Raw genomic sequence first — 13466 nt, 5'->3', positions numbered from 1 at the left:
CCCCGGGGCCGGTCGAGGGGCGCGCGCGCGCCGCAAGCCTGACGCCGCACGTGCCGGACCCCGGGAGGGACGTGAGCCTGGGTCTCCTCTGCTGTCCACGCTGTTCTGCCTTCCTCGGGCTTCCTTCCTCAAACGCCCTGGGGTCCAGGACTTCCGCCCACAGCGTGGGCGGGAGAAGAAGGGAAGAGGGGGGCTGTGGCGGTAAGACTCAGGGGAGGGGGGGTGGGCTCGAGGGTCTGTATCCATCCCAGCCCCGTCCCTGAGCGCACCTGCTCCGGCTGCCCAGGACTCAAAGCACGCGGCATCGTATCTGCAAGGTGAGCGGCCCGCGCCCCGGCTTCGCGGAGGCCCGCCCCCCATGTCTGGGTGAAAACAAGCACGCGTGGGGTGAGTGTTTCCTACAGGAAAGGCCCCCCTCCTCCTTGGGTCAATCGTAGTCATTGACATTTTCCTACAAAATTGCCCACCTCGTTCACAACGGCAGACTCTCACAGCTACACCTGTCACCACCTTGTAATTTTTCATCTCTTCCAAACGTGTCCTTCCACCCCCTTTCCATTCCGACATGGTTGCCTTTCCCCCTAGTAGTTTCGGTGCTTACTTTGTTGTGGTTGAATCACGGGATCTGCCTAAGTTCCATTTTGCGGCCTGTTACAGGACCGATAGACCCAGGAAGCATTGTTCCTCCTACTCCTTGCAGGAAACAATGAACGACTGTTCAGCTGAAGGAAACAATGCGTGCTTTTGGATACACGCATGCGAATACACCCGTGAAGTTCATGACCTATCACTACCCTCTACACCTGTACTTTGTACCGCGAGGCAGGACGGGATTGGGGAAGCTGAGCCAACGCCGGCGTCGGACCGCATGGACTGAAATCCCAACCCAACCACTTGCCTGCCGTGGATCTCTGGTGAGTCACTAACCGGTCTGCACCTCAGTTTCCACCTCCAGAAAACTGAATTAATAATAGTATCTACTGTAGATGGAAGCCGCGTTTGTGGTGACCATGGCGGCACCTATCAAGTGGCCGAATCACTGTGCTGCACTTGAAACGAATGCATTTAACATGTGTCAACTGTACTCGACAAGAAAAAGGAAGAAAAGAAAGGGTCTGCTTCATCAGGCCAGGGAGGAGGGGCAGCTCACACACGTAAAATGTCCCGTGCTCTGCCTGGTAGACAGTCGGCGCTCTCTCTGTCTTCGCTGTTTGTCTACCTGATCCAGTAGTATTCAAAGTAAGCTGTTAGAAAGACTTTCGGGGTGCTTGAATTCACTTATTATTCAAGAAAAACGTATCGAGTTTGGGCCGTGCGACCAAATCTGCATTTTATCTTTTTATTTTTATGATGTCATTATTTTATTTTGTTATTTTTTATTTTATTTCATTTTACTTTATTTTTTATTTTATTTTACTTCATTTTATTTTATTTTATTTTTGGTACATGCTGGAGACTGAGCTGTGAACAAGAAAGACAAGTTCCCTGCCTTCGTGGAGGGCCCTTCTAAAAATCTGGATTTGTCAGCATGTCTCTGGGCGTGTGTGTGTGTGCGTGTGTGTGAGAATCAGTGGTCCGCTGTTCGATGACCCCCAGTTCACACAAAAGGACACGAGGCAAACGTTTTGCATGCTCTTCCAAATCCGCCTTCTGGTGGAGTCTCCGCCCCTTTGCCAGGGATGCACCCTACGTGCTAGACCCACTTGATTAACAACAACAATAACAATTTTCAAAAAATAATCCTTACTAGTAGTAGCAGAAAAGAATCCCCACTGTTGGCAATGCCTCCTAGCCTGAGACCTCCAGGAACACACTTGCAGGTGTATAGCTGGACAGGACGCACTGGGCATCTTAGCAAGAAGGTGCTAGAACGTGCTGCAGAATTAGGGCTTTGGTTGGGAGGCTTAGGGGAGGGTTTGCTCCACTCTTAACAGAGGAGAATCACGTCAGACGGTATTCTGACGCCACAAAGAACATTAGAAAGTGATCCTTGGTGCCATGCTTCCCACGCACTGTTTTTGTTTTTCTGTTTGTTTTCAGAGATAATTGACACATAACGTATTAGTTTCAGATACACAACGTCATGATTCAGTATTTGTATGTACATCTTGCAAAATGATCACCACGGTAATCTGATGAACGTCCATCACGTTACATAGTTACAGTTTTTTTCTGGTGATGAAAACGTCTAAGATCTACTCTCTTAGCAACTTTCAAATATATGGGGGTGCCTGGGTGGCTCAGTTGGTTGAGCGTCTGACTTTGGCTCAGGTCACGATCTCATGGTTCATGAGTTCAAGCCCCACACCGGGCTCGCTGCTATCAGCCTGTCAGCACAGAGCCCACTGAAGATCCTCTGTCACCCCTTCTCTTCCCCTCCTCTGCTTGCGCTCCCTCAAAAACAAACAGTAAAAAAATAGCTTCAAGTAATAATATAGGACCTATTACTAACCATAGTCCCCATGTGATACATCACATCCCCATGACTTATTTTGTAGCTGGGAGTTTGTACTTTTTAGCCTTCTCCCGTTTTGCTCCCCACCCCATCCTGTGTCTAGTAATCACCAGCGTCTTCTCTGTGCCCATGAGTATACCCTCCGTTCCAAGCCAGGGCAGGGACAGTGTTTATTTCCCAGCCTGAACGGGTTCCCTGCACAGAGTACACTTTTGGTCAGTCATTGTCCGTAGGGAAGACAGGCTCAGAGGTCAATACTCAGCTGCTTGGCTGGAGCTGTAAGCAAGGAGCCTTAAGTCCTCTGATTCATTGTCTGTACCCAGATTTGGAGGCTATGTTCTAGAGCCATGAGGCGTTTTCCCAAGATCACACAGCAAATCAATTCCAGGTCTACTAGGTCTCTTGAGGTCAGTGTCGTGGGACTGGATGTGTTCCAGGCTATGACACATTTTTAAATAACTTTGACTAGATTGTTATTGTAAGTGTGTTATCGGTATTGCCTAGAAAATACAGATAAGATATGGACATGTTCTTCCAGTCCTTTTAGCCCACCTTTAATGTTAACAAAAATAGTTTCTTTCAAATGCGTCTATTGCACATGTAAAGCAGATATGCTTTTTGCAGCAAGTATCAGAAAGCCCGTCTCAAACAAAGAGGGACTGATCTCCTTACACAACCGCATGTCTGAAGGTGGGCCACTGCTGATGATGGTTCAGAGGTTCAAAACTCCCAGGGCCAGCAGTGGATGCCTGTGGCATCCCCCTGGAGTTTTCCGGAAGGCTGCCGTCAGCTCAAGCCATAACATCCACATCCCAGACAGACCACTGGGAAGGAGCGGAGGCAATCACATCTTTCCTCTTATCTGAAGGGCAAACCTTGCCCAGAAGTACATCGCACAGCCAGGTTCTCCTTGAATCTATTAGAAATGGGACATATATGGGGCGCCTGGGTGGCGCAGTCGGTTAAGCGTCCGACTTCAGCCAGGTCACGATCTCGCGGTCCGCGAGTTCGAGCCCCGCGTCGGGCTCTGGGCTGATGGCTCAGAGCCTGGAGCCTGTTTCCGATTCTGTGTCTCCCTCTCTCTCTGCCCCTCCCCCATTCATGCTCTGTCTCTCTCTGTCCCAAAAATAAAAATAAAACATTGAAAAGAAAAAAATTTAAAAAAATAAAAATGTATTAGGTCATTGTTCTCGTTTGTATTTCTTTTATTACTAGTCATGGCTGAATTTTAAAGAAGTGTTTATTGCCTATTTTTCTGTCAATTGCTCATTTATACCTTCTAAATTTTCTCTTGGTGTGTTGGTGATTCACAGTTGGTTAGAAAGTGGACATAAAGTAAATAAAATTGTTCATAATTTCCCTATCCAGAAATGAGCACTATTATTCATCAGTTATTCATGGGAGTTCATAATGGGTTATATATTCCCCTCCCTCTCCCTCTTTTCCTGTCTCTCTCTCTGTCTCTGTCTCTGCCTCTCTGTCTCTGTCTCTATCTGTGTCTCTCTTTGTCTTTGTCTCCTTGCCTCTCTCTGTCTCTCTCATGTCTCCCTCTACCTCTTTGCCTTCTCTCTGTCTCTTGTCTTTCTCTTTGCCTCTCTGTCTCTGTCTCTCTCTCTCTGTCTCTGATGTCTCCCTTCCATCTATATATCGATCGATCTCTCTATGTACCTATCTTGTGATTATTTCCTTTGGATAAATACCCCAAAGTCAGATTTCGGAGTCCTACACTAATACTATTTTTTAAAAACATTTGCCAGTTTGAGAGGCGTGCTTGTAAGCGTTTCTCTTTGTCCGTGATCATACTCTCTGGCATTCCCAGTGTTGGCTCTGTGGGGCTTCCTTTCTCTTTTTTCTTGGTGAGACCCGACCAGGGCTTACCTATTTCATTGTTTTTCTTCCAAAGACAGATCTTTGACATTTGTTAATTGTAGTATTTTTCTAGTTTCAATTCACTATGTTTTACTTTCATTCCTATTAATTCCCTACCCTTGTTTTCCTGTTTCTCTTGCTGTTTGTTTTCTTAGCTTTTGGAGTTGAATTCATAGTTAATTCTGTCTTACTCTTCTTTGCATACAATTGACTTTATTCAAGGATACAAAGTATCTTCCAGGTACAACTTTGTCAATCCCCCTCTTTTTTGTCTTCAAAACGAAAATCACTTTTTGAAAAATACGACACTTTAATACAATTAGAACTTTTAAAGAAGATAGAAAAGTACGAAGAAAATAGAAAATCACTTGAAATTCTTCTTTGCAGAGTTAACCATTGTTAACATTTTGGGGAACATCTTTCCAGAAATTCTGTTTAATAAATGTATATAAAAATCTCATGCAGATGGTGTCCTGCCGTACTTTTAATAGTATACTCTATAATGAAACTGTTTTTCTGTTAATGACTGTAACACACATAATAGGTTTCAATGAGTCCATTGTATAAATATATTCTAATTTATTTAACCCATCTACAGGAGATGCACATTCTAAGTTATGTCTAAGTTTTCATCGTGATAAACAACTATAATACGTTTGCCCAGCTATCCTCTAGGAGTAAATATCTACAAAAGAAATTGCTGAGTGAATGTGGGGAAAAGAATAAACACATTAATAAGTATTTCTAGACAATCCTCCAGAAAGATGATAAAAATTTATACTCTCACCAACAGAACACGATACTAACCATTGTCTTACCCCCTCATGGGGTCTAGATAACATCAATATCCTTTCCCATTTTTCTGACTTCTAAATTTTTTAACCTTTCTCCATATTTTGTATTTATGTTCTTAATCTGTCATACATATTACAAATATTTTCCAGTGTTTTGTGTTTTAGTTTTATGTGTTGGTTTTGTCGTAAGTTTTTAATTTTTAAATTGTCTAAATCTTTCTTTATTTTCCTTTAAAACTCTCGCCTTCCTGGGGCGCCTGGGTGGCGCAGTCGGTTAAGCGTCCGACTTCAGCCAGGTCACGATCTCGCGGCCCGGGAGTTCGAGCCCCGCGTCGGGCTCTGGGCTGATGGCTCAGAGCCTGGAGCCTGTTTCCGATTCTGTGTCTTCCTCTCTCTCTGCCCCTCCCCTGTTCATGCTCTGTCTCTCTCTGTCCCAAAAATAAATAAACGTTGAAAAAAAATAAAATTTAAAAAAAAAAATAAATAAAACTCTCGCCTTCCAGACGCCACACTTACAGTGCCCCGGCCTCAAGACTATGAAAGATCCAGGTTCCTCCTGAGGCTCTGGGGTTTGGGGTTTGGGGTTTGGGGTTTAGAGTCAGATGTTTGCTCCTTCTAGTCTGTCGTTTGTTCAGTGCATTGAGATGAACCATGCTCCCGGTCACAGACTCGCTACCCCAGTGAAGAAATCTCTCTTCTCCCCACCGCTTTCGAATGTCACGAAAACTCGACTTTATTCGTGAGCGTCCCATTCTGTGCTATTCTGTCGACCCACCTGCTCCTCCGTGTACCACCTCATTCTCACTGTCAGCAGTTTACAGTTTCGGATGTAATGGTATGGATTTCCCCTTAAACGTCCTTTCCAAACTTCCTGAATTTTACCACAGATTTGCTCTTTCCGATCAACCTTAAAATCACCTTAGAGACTAAAGTCTACATTTTTCATCAAATAGTGGTTTGTTTCCACTTGTAACAACACTACTGAACAATCTTCTTTTTGCTGAAAATAAACTGGGAGGTCTATATTTCCAGTGAAAAGTCTCATGTTCTTTTTTAAGACCGCGGTCTGGCGTGGAACCACACTGCAGACCTACAGAGAGGCCTGTGAGCCTCCGGCCTCACTCTATGCAATGGGCTGATGGGCTGAGTTGCGTGTCCACCCCACCCCACCCCCGGCCTCCCAGTATTCCTGTGTTGAGGCCTAACATCCATGTGATGGATGGTACTTGGAGGTGGGCCTTTGGGAGGCAGTTAGGGTTAGATGAGGTCATGGGGGGGCCCTCATGATGGGTTCGTGCGCTGATAAGAAGAGACAGAGGGAGCTTGCTTCCTCTCTCTCCACCATATCCCAACACTGAGGGAAGGTAAGGAGCCCTCACCAGGCACCCGATCAGTTGGCACCTTGGTCTTAGACTTCCCAGACTCCTGATCTATGAGACATAAACGTTTGTTGTTTGAGACACATGAACTACAGCGTTTTGTTATGGTGGCCCGAGAACAAGCCCGTCTACACAAACTCAACATAAGCTTTCTGAGTTCAGTCACCTGAGTCTGTTCATTGATGACTCTCTTCCCGCAACACTCACAGCTTTTCCCCTTGGATGAGGTTCCTAGGAGAACAAGAGGTGTTTTCTGGAAATAACTCCTGGTTGGTTGGTTGGTTGGTTTTTATTTCTTCAAGTCTGTGCTATAAGCATGGAAACACTTAGCAATTGGCTGGATTACCCATTCTGGTGAGGGAATTAGGCCTCTTAGAAGGGACATTATATTTCAAAGCAACCATCATGGGAAACCATCATGGCACTTGGCTTCCTAAGCAGTAAGACTCCCCTGAAACCCCTCAAAACTCTGAGCACCAGCCTATGGAAAGCAGTCATATTGATGTAAGTTGGTACCCAGTGAGGACTTGTGGATTTGTGTATGAGTAACGATATATACATGTGTATTTGTGTACGTATGTGCATACACACACACACACACACACACCTACAAAAGTTTATTCTAAACTTGATATAAATGACATGTAATACACTACTTACATATAAGAATCAAATACACAATATGTTCTGTAAATTCTGTACAATCGATTTTCATAGAATGGTTTCATTGATTTAAAAAAAATTTTTTTTAACATTTATTCATTTTTGACAACGGGAGATTCAGAACATAAGCGGGGGAGGGGCAGAGAGAGAGGGAGACACAGAATCCGAAGCAGGCTCCAGGCTCTGAGCCGTCAGCACAGGGCCTGACGTGGGATCAGACTCACAGACTGTGAGATCATGACCTGAGCTGAAGTCGGATGCCCAACCGACTGAGCCACCCAGGCACCCCGGTTTCATTGATTTTTAACAAACTCTTATATCCCCAGTCAGTCTACAAATGCAGTTCAAGCACGATCTCACAAATGGACTTTTGTCCCCTTCCACCAACTCCTTCCTTCCAAAATTTACTGTCGTACCACCAGATATGTGATCTACTGTTAAACTGTCTCTCACCCCATACAAATTACATTCGTGACACTCAAAACCTGTTTCCGTTTCCACACTAACTTTAAGTCTGATCTGCGTTATTATAACTCTTCTCATTGATATACAGAGAAACCTTGGATTGTGAGGAATTGTTCTGTGAGGGTTCCGCAAGACGAGCAAACATTTCTAATACATTTTAACTTGATAAACGAGCGATGTCTTGCAATACGAGTAGGACGTGATGCCGAATGTCACATGATCACAACTGAGCGAATGGTTCTTCTCTCTCTCTCTCTCTCTCTCTCACTGTGGGATTGTGGGTGATTGTGTCCCATGCTCGGATGCTCGGTCTCAGGCCGTGGTGTTTGGCAGAAATCCGTGATTTTTCAGCAGACTGGAAGGTGCCCGTAACTGGCACTCGTGTATTTTTTGTCACTTCCAAGCACCTGTGGGCAGTCCTTTGCTTTTGCATCCAAGAATGAGCTTAGGAACGCTTTGCTCATTCCAGGTCAGGCTGCCTGCTGATACAGACCCTTTCCTCTGCTGCCTTATTGCCAGTTATATTCGATATAGTCTATGACAAGAGTTTAGTAATACTGCACTGTAGTCAACATCCGCTAGTGATGGTGAAAGTCGTCCTCCACAGTGACCCTCCTCTCTCTCGTCTCCCTCACACCAGCCACGAAGGTTTTCGAAGGTAAGTGCTGGTTAATTTGTTTTTCTTTATATTTTGTATTTTCTTTATTATTTTGTACTAGATGACAGTATTGTAATCGTTTTTATATGAATATTTTTGGGTTGTGGAACCATTCACCCGAGTTTCCATTATTTCTTATGGGGAAATTCGCTTTGATATACGAGTGCTTTGGATTACAAGCATGTTTCCGGAATGAAACACTGATAGTGTGGGCAATCAGTAAAGCAGTAAGTCAAGCCCCGGGTTGTTACACCTGCCAATTCGATTGTGCAGATGCTTCCAGAATGTCCGATTCCAAGCTGCCAACAGGCTGTCATGATGCGGAACTGGGGACAGAGGCACACCATGCCGTTCCCACCGTGCAGACACAGCAGATCCAGGGAGCCACGGGAGCACAGACGGCAGTGGAATGCGTCAAATAATTAGGAAGGGAGGAATTCTGAGTATCTATTACCTTTGCTTTTAATAGAATGTAATTGTAAGTGTATATATTACTTTTTGTCATGGTTACGTCCAACAAAGGCTCTCAAAGTTCTGGGAAACGACCCGCCCCTGTGAGCAGGCAGGGGACTCCAGCGCCTGCCATCCGCACCCCCGGAGCCGTGGCCCTGCTGGGCTGGAAGAGGCAGACACCTTGCCCAACTGACATTCTGCGTGGATGGAGAAGCCGGCCTTCGCGTCACCCAGGCCCAGAGGCTGTGGCCACCAAAGCCACCCTCCGGCTCCCCGCGACGGGCCCAGCGCGTTCTCTCTACGACATCCTGCTCTCTGTGGTTCCAGCAGCCGCAGCATCGCCTGGGATTGTTAGCAACGCAGAATCCCAGGCCACTTCCAGGCCTGCTGACTCAGGAGAGGAGCGTCTCCAGGGCAGGCGGCCCGAAGCACAGGCAGGTGGGACGCCCGCTGAGTTACCTGGGTGGGGGGGGGGCGCCCCCGGGGGGGGCGGGGGGGGGGGGAGGGGGGCCTGAGCACGGAGATGCTTTCAAAGCCTCTCCAGCTGGCGGAACGTGGAGGCCGGGTGAGGCACACCACGTCTCCTCCAGGACGCCCCAGCCAGAATGTCACCGTCACCGTGGACGTCCCAGCACCCTTGTTGGTGCTCCCTCCTCTAGGGGCAGGGCGAGGCTGGCTGCAAGGGGTGCGTGCAGGGTGGGGGCTCCGGTGGGGAGGCTGCTAGTGAGCGGGTCCGCGGTCCCTGCTGCCGTGCTCGCCCAATCCTGCCCTTCGGGGAAAGTGGACTATGGGAAGCAGCAGGGGCAGGGAGCCCACAGCGCTGGGTCTGTGCCCGGCCCCGCCCCCCCCCCCCCCCCCCCCCCCCATCGCCTGCGTCTGTGCAGACCGCGCGGAAGGCGTCCTCGCGGAGACAGGGTCACCATCCGCTTCCTCCCCACCCTGTTCCGAAGGCTCCTGCAGAAACTGTTTTCACCTTCTCAGATTGGAGGTGCTTGATACAACAAACACTCAGCAAATATTTCAGCAAAAATGAATGTCCCCAAAGAGCCGCTCTATCCGGGATAAGCCATGATCGCCAGTGTTCCTCTGAAATGCCCAAAATAGAGCGGTGGTGGCGGTTCCCGGCGAGGCGCGGCCTTGTTTCGCTAACCTAGTTAGGAGCTGTCAGCGCGTGCTTCGGGTCCTGTGAGCGTCTTGCGGTTCTTTGTCTGAAAACCCTCCCCCCCCCCCCCCCCCCCCCCCCCCCGAGGACCTTCACACGTGCCAAGTTCCAGGACGCGGCCCGGCCAGCATATTGTGGAGACGCAGCTCTGGCTCGAGGACCCCGGGAGCGCCGTGCGCACTGGCCAGGGGGGGAGGCGCCCCCGAGCAGAGGACCCTCCAGAGCCCGTCCTTTCTCACTCCCTCCACACTGACAGATGTGGAGGGACGTCCCTGCGTTCTCATCCGGTTCCCGCCCTGCTCCAGGAGAGGAAGGGGCATGCCCCCCCCTCCCCCCCCATTGTGGAGACAGCACCCTCGTCCTCACGGCTACGTGCCAGGAGCGGACTGAGACAATGGCGGTCAAGTCCACCGGTGCCCGGGGGGGCAGCAGGGACCAGCTCGTCCCAATTTGTCAGGGACTCTCGGTTTCAGCACTGAAAAGGCCTGGGTCCCACACAAGAACCCTCTCAGTCCCGGTCGAAGCAGGGCCACTGGTCACCGTGGGCCGGCAGCCAGAAGCCACATCTCCTACGACCTGGAAAACCAGCCTCAGCTCAGCAGCACGATGGAATTCTGTAAGGCGAGGCCCATGGGTATAGCCAGGAACCAAACCCCCATCCGGAGGACACCAGGGGTGATCCGGTCCGAAGCCCCCGGAGCCAAGACCGGGGATGCGACCCAAAGCAGCCGGCTGCCGAGGCGAGCACAGAGCAGAGCGGCCCGAGGGGGAGTCGCGTGGGGGTCAGAAGAGGGGCCGAGCAAGGTCACCGCAGCCAGGCCGCGCTCCGGCCCCGGCCCCGGGGCTGCGGCCAGACAGGCGAGGACGGTGGCCCCCCGCAGCTACTGCCTGCCACACAGAGACTCTTCAAAGGACAAAGGGACACAAAACCGTCAGAGCCTGTGTGTCTTCGTTATAAAAGGGACACATTTATAGTCAAGAAATGTGAAAAAGTACAGGAACACCCTAAATTTCAAACCTCACACGAACCGCCACCTTCAACAAACCACCTGTCGCATCACCATGTATTTCTTTCCCGCAAAAGCCAGGGGCCCACGCGGTGCAGTCGCAGCCCAGTTATGTGTCGTGAAAAAATCACTTTCCGCGAGTCATCAAAAGCACCCGAGGTCTCCACTGGAGATGCTCAAAGAGAATCAAAAGACATCCAATTTCTAATCCACAGAAGCGCTTCCTAAACGTTCCCTTCCCGTCCACGGCCTCTGGACCCCAGCACCTGCAGCCGCCCCAAAGCCCTCTCGGTCGCCCTCCCAGCCACCGCCAGCGCTCTGCCAACCCCACAAGCCGTCTCCAAGTCTGTCTTCCTCCTCGGAGGCCTCCGTCCCCTTCCCGCCAGCACATTTGGGCTCGAGCCCCACCTGGTAGCTCACCCTTCACTTTCTGCCCCTTTGCCCAGTGTCCCCAGGGAGAGTCCGGGCTGGGGGAGGGGAAGGAGCCAGCAAACGGTGACGGCACGTTCTCTCCCCCCACCCCCCACTGTCAACACAGAGCCCCACACGGAGCTCGAACCCACAAAACGTGAGATCATGACCTGGGCCGAAATCGAGTCAGACGCTTGGAGCTCCTGGGGCTCCTGGGGCCGGGAGGGGATGCTCAGTTGGTTAAGCGTCCGACTTTGGCTCAGGACGTGGTCTCACGGTGCTGGAGCTCAAGCCGCGCATCAGGCTCTGTGCTGACAGTGTAGAGCCTGCTTGGGACCCTCTCTGCCTTGCTCCCGCTCGCTCTCTCAAAATAAATAAACGTTAAAAAAAAAAAAGAGTCGGACGCTCAACCCACTGAGCCACCCAGGCGCCCCCAGAATATTCTTTCAGGGACAAGGGGAGGAAAAGAAAAGTATCGCCAAATATGCAAACGCCTGTCATGTCACAGTTTTTAGAAAATAAAACGGTAAATATTTCATACTCTTTTTTTTTTCTAATCAAACTGCAATTACACTGCGGGTGCAATTTTATTTTTATTTATTTATTTGTAAGGATTTTAGTTCTAGGTCATGTCTATACCCAACATGGGGCCCGAACTCACAACCGGGAGAGGAAGAGTCGCTCCACCAATTGAGTCAGCCCCTGCAGGTGCAATTCTATATTGCAGAATTCTATATTTGTTCATTCATTCATTCATTCATTCATTCATTCAGCAAGTACTTATTGTGGGCTTATTACATGCCAGACATTGTCACTAGGGAAACAATGAAGAAACAAAACTCGATGCCCTCGTGAAGCCTAGCGAAGTGGTCAGAGGTGACACAGATAGAAAACAAAGTGGGGAACGCCTGGGGGCTCAGTCAGTTCAGCGTCGACTTCAGCTCAAGTCGCGATCTCACAGTTTGTAGGTTCGAGCCCCGCGTGGGTCTCTGTGCTGACAGCTCAGAGCCCGGAGCCTGTTCTGGATTCTGCGTCTCCCTCTCTCTCTCTCTGCCCCTCCCCTGCTCGAGCTCTGGCTCTCTCTCAAAAATAATAATCATTAAAAATATTTTTTTAATAAAATAAAAATAAAACAAAACAAAGTATGTGTTATGCTAAAAGGTCACGGATACTCTGTAATTTTTTTAGCAAAGTGAAAGAGGTCGGGAGTGCTGCTTAGAGGGCTGTTTACTTCCCAGTGAGGTGACGTTTGAGCAAAGGCTTGGCGGACGAGGGGGGAGCCATGCAGGGTGGGGGGAGGAGGGTGTGGCAGGGGGCCATCGCTTACACTGTAGGACGCCCAGCAGCATCCCTGGCCTCCCCCCACTGGATGCCAGCGGCACCCCTCCCCAGGCTGACAACCAGGAATGTCTCCGGGCTCCACCAAGTGTCCCACGGATGCAAAAGGGCCCCCGGTTAACCACCATCGAGGGCTACGCGTTCAGATCACCTGAGGAGCTCATGGTGGCCCGGACTCCTCCTCAGACCAACTAAACCAGGGGCTCTGGGAGCACTGGGAACACTGTAAGCTCCTCGGGATTTTTCTAACGTGCAGCTGAGGTCGAGGACCTTTGCCTTGACCTCGTGGTCCCGACCCTTGAGCGCACATCCGAATCCCCTGCAAGCTGGTCGAGACCCAGCGTGGGGCCCGCCCCCAGAGTTCCAGATTCAGGAGGTGGACACGAGGCCTGAGGCCCGCATTTCTACCAAGTTGCTGGGCGATCCTGGTGCGGGGACCGCCCTTGGAGCGATGCTCAAATTCTGATATGCGTGGGAACGACGCGGCCAGCTTACTGAGAACGTCAGTTTGCACAAACATCCTGACTCTGCGTACCCCTTGCGGGGCCCAGACCTACCCTTTTAACAAGCAGTGTCCCAGGCCATTCTGATGCAGGGGCTCTGGAAAACCCGAGTCCTGACACGGCGGATGCTGTCTGTACCGCACCCGGCTGGTGAGGCCCCTCTTCCAGAAGCAGGCTCAGCAGGCTTGGGGGCAGGAGGCTGAGGCCCGAGGCACAGAGACAGCCCCATCGCTCACTCACCTGGGAAAGGGAGGGAAGGGCTCAGGGTTCGTCAAGCTTGGCCACACGAGGCCCAACTTCTAAAACGGA

General features: G+C 49.9%; 1 protein-coding gene and 1 long non-coding RNA gene across 2 annotated transcripts in view; one reads left to right on the top strand and one right to left on the bottom strand.

The window, feature by feature from the left end:
- The window catches only part of LOC121042267 (uncharacterized), a 2577-nt gene extending 1316 nt beyond the window's left edge, over positions 1-1261 (top strand). The window contains exons 2-4 of the long non-coding RNA XR_005796057.1: positions 252-387; positions 701-914; positions 987-1261. This is a non-coding gene — a long non-coding RNA (uncharacterized LOC121042267). The remainder of the gene's footprint in view (positions 1-251; positions 388-700; positions 915-986) is intronic.
- Positions 1-13226, bottom strand: part of ANKRD34C (ankyrin repeat domain 34C) — a 25401-nt gene extending 12175 nt beyond the window's left edge. The window contains exon 1 of the mRNA XM_040493449.1: positions 13212-13226. The gene's annotated coding sequence lies outside the window, so the exon portion shown is untranslated. The remainder of the gene's footprint in view (positions 1-13211) is intronic.
- Between the last annotated feature and the right edge of the window lie 240 nt (positions 13227-13466).

The sequence above is a fragment of the Herpailurus yagouaroundi genome, unplaced genomic scaffold (assembly GCF_014898765.1).
Source record: "Herpailurus yagouaroundi ecotype Mexico unplaced genomic scaffold, PumYag 185, whole genome shotgun sequence".
NCBI classification, from domain to species: Eukaryota; Metazoa; Chordata; class Mammalia; order Carnivora; family Felidae; genus Herpailurus; species Herpailurus yagouaroundi.
This window is presented reverse-complemented; position numbering and strand designations above follow the sequence as displayed.